This window comes from Schistocerca americana, unplaced genomic scaffold (genome assembly GCF_021461395.2).
Source record: "Schistocerca americana isolate TAMUIC-IGC-003095 unplaced genomic scaffold, iqSchAmer2.1 HiC_scaffold_405, whole genome shotgun sequence".
Taxonomy (NCBI): Eukaryota; Metazoa; Arthropoda; class Insecta; order Orthoptera; family Acrididae; genus Schistocerca; species Schistocerca americana.
Window position 1 is genome coordinate 2501 of NW_025726132.1, and position 5000 is coordinate 7500.

Sequence of the window (5000 nt, forward strand, 5' to 3'; positions counted from 1 at the left end):
AGCACTCTAATTTGTTCAAAGTAAACGTGCCGGCCCACCGAGACACTCACTCAAGAGCACCCTGGTAGGATTGCAACGGGGTCCGCCTCGGGACGCACGAGCACGCACGAGGCGCGTCGCACGCCTTCAGCTCGCCCCACCGGCAGGACGTCCCACGATACATGCCAGTTAAACACCGACGGGCGGTGAACCAACAGCGTGGGACACAAATCCAACTACGAGCTTTTTAACCGCAACAACTTTAATATACGCTATTGGAGCTGGAATTACCGCGGCTGCTGGCACCAGACTTGCCCTCCAATAGATACTCGTTAAAGGATTTAAAGTGTACTCATTCCGATTACGGGGCCTCGGATGAGTCCCGTATCGTTATTTTTCGTCACTACCTCCCCGTGCCGGGAGTGGGTAATTTGCGCGCCTGCTGCCTTCCTTGGATGTGGTAGCCGTTTCTCAGGCTCCCTCTCCGGAATCGAACCCTGATTCCCCGTTACCCGTTACAACCATGGTAGGCGCAGAACCTACCATCGACAGTTGATAAGGCAGACATTTGAAAGATGCGTCGCCGGTACGAGGACCGTGCGATCAGCCCAAAGTTATTCAGAGTCACCAAGGCAAACGGACCGGACGAGCCGACCGATTGGTTTTGATCTAATAAAAGCGTCCCTTCCATCTCTGGTCGGGACTCTGTTTGCATGTATTAGCTCTAGAATTACCACAGTTATCCAAGTAACGTGGGTACGATCTAAGGAACCATAACTGATTTAATGAGCCATTCGCGGTTTCACCTTAATGCGGCTTGTACTGAGACATGCATGGCTTAATCTTTGAGACAAGCATATGACTACTGGCAGGATCAACCAGGGAGCTGCGTCAACTAGAGCTGAGCAGCCGGCCGCCCGGGAGTGTGTCCCGGGGGCCCGCGCGAACACGCAAGCGTCCGCTCAATTATTCTGCAAACAGGAGGAGGCTGAGCTCCCCTGCACAATACACCTCGAAACCCTCTCAGGTCCCGGCGGCGCGCAGCGCCGTCCTAAGTACTTGGTCGGGTTCGAGAGAGGCGCAATCGCCCGGAGTTTGGCGAGTAGACGCTTTAGGTGCGACCACCCGTGCTCCCAACTGAGCTTGCCGCTGCCGACAGAGGCCCGGGAGCGTGCTGTCGTGGCATTGCCGGCGGGAGACAACACGCGCCACCTACGGTGGCCGGCAGCTCCAACGCCAGCGCCACAGAAGGACAAAAGCCCCACTTGGGTGCCGAAGCGAACTCTCCCAGCACAGCGCACGCGCCAACACGTCCGCACAGCTGCGATACAAACCACCTGCGAGAACCGCAGAGGCGACCGAGCAGCAGACGGCGTCGCGGCGCCGAGCGCCGGGCGGCGGCGCATCCTCAGCGCACACAGTCCTCAATCGGACCAGCACACTGCAGATGTCCACCGCGCTTCGCACCGGGCCCGCGAGGACCTACTTTGGCCGCACGGCGCCGCGTGCAGGGTGCGCCGGCGCGCAGCTGCGCCGCCTGCCGCCTCCGTCGGCCGGCGCGCCTGCCACTGGCCGCCCCCACCAGCCGGCTGTAGCGCGTGCGCCCACGCACCGCGCGGCCAGCACGCCGGGAGGCCCCCCCTCACCGGCCGGGGACGGTCCCACCCAGCCACCGCCGCGTATCGCTTCACACCCACATGCCATTCACGTTCGTGGGCATGGTGGGTATCGCTGAAACAACCGGTTGGTAGCTCAACCGATCGTCGCCATCACTGATTCACCTCTAGCGAGAACAACCGCACCACAACCGTTTACCAGTTGTTCATTTGCGTAACGTCACCAGCAAACGTAGACGTCCATCGCCATTTGCAAATTCAACGATTGTTGCATGCCTGTGTCAGGTGTCACGACACACTATGTCTGCCCACATACACGCAACAACATGTGCACGCTTCGCGAACACGTGGAAGGTGGCCCCCGTACGTATGCGATGTCCATTGCGCGAACGACTGTCAACCGGCCTCTGTCGCATGTCGCAGATGTGGAACGCAGTGCACCATGCTATCACGGTGTGTGAGAAGAGACGACTACGTCTGACAACACGCGCCACTACATCAACAGACGGCTCATGCTGATCGCCATCCACGGCATACCATACTGCAATCCAGCTCTTATAGGGAGACGACACGTAGCTGAGTGCACAATATTTGGACCGTATGGTTCGCCGTTGTTGGCGCAGTCGTGGTACGGTCACACATGTACCACGATGTATCATTCAGTACATGAGGACCAATGTGCAGTACAGTGTGTGATTTGGACGTACAACATCAGCGGACAGTTGACACACGCCGTACCACAACGTAGGCTGTGCTTCGCCATGCAAATGCCAATGAACAACTGCGAAGGGCATTGAGCATGTACGTCCTGCTGCCATCCGCATTACAGTGTATAGCTGCAAGGTGTTTAACATGAAGCGATACTCTGGGGACCAGGCAGTGCGAGTAGCAAACTATATTGCGGGGGTTGCAGTTAGGCAACACCACACTAATTTAACGCGTCGTATGACAATTACAGAGCAGGTTAAGGCCCAACGTGTGTTGGGTTAAGGCCCAACGTGTGTTGGGTTAAGGCCCAACGTGTGTTGGGTTAAGGCCCAACGTGTGTTGGGTTAAGGCCCAACGTGTGTTGGGTTAAGGCCCAACGTGTGTTGGGTTAAGGCCCAACGTGTGTTGGGTTAAGGCCCAACGTGTGTTGGGTTAAGGCCCAACGTGTGTTGGGTTAAGGCCCAACGTGTGTTGGGTTAAGGCCCAACGTGTGTTGGGTTAAGGCCCAACGTGTGTTGGGTTAAGGCCCAACGTGTGTTGGGTTAAGGCCCAACGTGTGTTGGGTTAAGGCCCAACGTGTGTTGGGTTAAGGCCCAACGTGTGTTGGGTTAAGGCCCAACGTGTGTTGGGTTAAGGCCCAACGTGTGTTGGGTTAAGGCCCAACGTGTGTTGGGTTAAGGCCCAACGTGTGTTGGGTTAAGGCCCAACGTGTGTTGGGTTAAGGCGCAACGTGTGTTGGGTTAAGGCGCAACGTGGGTTACGTTAAGGCGCAACGTGGGTTACGTTAAGGCGCAACGTGGGTTACGTTAAGGCGCAACGTGGGTTACGTTAAGGCGCAACGTGGGTTACGTTAAGGCGCAACGTGGGTTACGTTAAGGCGCAACGTGGGTTACGTTAAGGCGCAACGTGGGTTACGTTAAGGCCCAATATAGGTTAGGTTAAGGCCCAATATAGGTTAGGTTAAGGCCCAATATAGGTTAGGTTAAGGCCCAATATAGGTTAGGTTAAGGCCCAATATAGGTTAGGTTAAGGTACAATATAGGTTAGGTTAAGGTACAATATAGGTTAGGTTAAGGTACAATATAGGTTAGGTTAAGGTACAATATGGGTTAGGTTAAGGTACAATATGGGTTAGGTTAAGGCGCAATATGGGTTAGGTTAAGGCGCAATATGGGTTAGGTTAAGGCGCAATATGGGTTAGGTTAAGGCGCAATATGGGTTAGGTTAAGGCGCAATATGGGTTAGGTTAAGGCGCAATATGGGTTAGGTTAAGGCGCAATATGGGTTAGGTTAAGGCGCAATATGGGTTAGGTTAAGGCGCAATATGGGTTAGGTTAAGGTACAATATAGGTTAGGTTAAGGTACAATATAGGTTAGGTTAAGGTACAATATAGGTTAGGTTAAGGTACAATATGGGTTAGGTTAAGGTACAATATAGGTTAGGTTAAGGCACAATATGGGTTAGGTTAAGGCGCAATATGGGTTAGGGTAAGGCGCAATATGGGTTAGGTTAAGGCGCAATATGGGTTAGGTTAAGGCGCAACGTGGGTTACGTTAAGGCGCAACGTGGGTTACGTTAAGGCGCAACGTGGGTTACGTTAAGGCGCAACGTGGGTTACGTTAAGGCGCAACGTGGGTTACGTTAAGGCGCAACGTGGGTTACGTTAAGGCCCAATATAGGTTAGGTTAAGGCCCAATATAGGTTAGGTTAAGGCCCAATATAGGTTAGGTTAAGGCCCAATATAGGTTAGGTTAAGGCCCAATATAGGTTAGGTTAAGGTACAATATAGGTTAGGTTAAGGTACAATATAGGTTAGGTTAAGGTACAATATGGGTTAGGTTAAGGCGCAATATGGGTTAGGTTAAGGCGCAATATGGGTTAGGTTAAGGCGCAATATGGGTTAGGTTAAGGCGCAACGTGGGTTACGTTAAGGCGCAACGTGGGTTACGTTAAGGCGCAACGTGGGTTACGTTAAGGCGCAACGTGGGTTACGTTAAGGCGCAACGTGGGTTACGTTAAGGCCCAATATAGGTTAGGTTAAGGCCCAATATAGGTTAGGTTAAGGCCCAATATAGGTTAGGTTAAGGCCCAATATAGGTTAGGTTAAGGTACAATATGGGTTAGGTTAAGGTACAATATGGGTTAGGTTAAGGTACAATATAGGTTAGGTTAAGGCGCAACGTGGGTTACGTTAAGGCCCAATATAGGTTAGGTTAAGGCCCAATATAGGTTAGGTTAAGGCCCAATATAGGTTAGGTTAAGGCCCAATATAGGTTAGGTTAAGGCCCAATATAGGTTAGGTTAAGGTACAATATAGGTTAGGTTAAGGTACAATATAGGTTAGGTTAAGGTACAATATGGGTTAGGTTAAGGTACAATATGGGTTAGGTTAAGGTACAATATAGGTTAGGTTAAGGCACAATATGGGTTAGGTTAAGGCGCAATATGGGTTAGGTTAAGGCGCAATATGGGTTAGGTTAAGGCGCAATATGGGTTAGGTTAAGGCGCAATATGGGTTAGGTTAAGGCACAATACGGGTTAGGTTAAGGCACAATACGGGTTAGGTTAAGGCACAATACGGGTTAGGTTAAGGCACACATTGTTGTAAGGAAAGGTGTTTTCGGGGGGGGGGGGGGGCTGGTTTGTTGATTGTGATTATCGTAAGTAAATGACTGCGGCATCATCTGATTTGCCAC

At 52.0% G+C, this 5000-nt stretch overlaps 1 non-coding gene across 1 annotated transcript in view; it reads right to left on the reverse strand.

Annotated features, from left to right (window-relative positions):
* The window catches only part of LOC124582247, a 1910-nt gene extending 1046 nt beyond the window's left edge, over positions 1-864 (reverse strand). The window contains exon 1 of the ribosomal RNA XR_006973826.1: positions 1-864. This exon is cut by the window's left edge and continues 1046 nt beyond it. This is a non-coding gene — a ribosomal RNA (small subunit ribosomal RNA).
* Between the last annotated feature and the right edge of the window lie 4136 nt (positions 865-5000).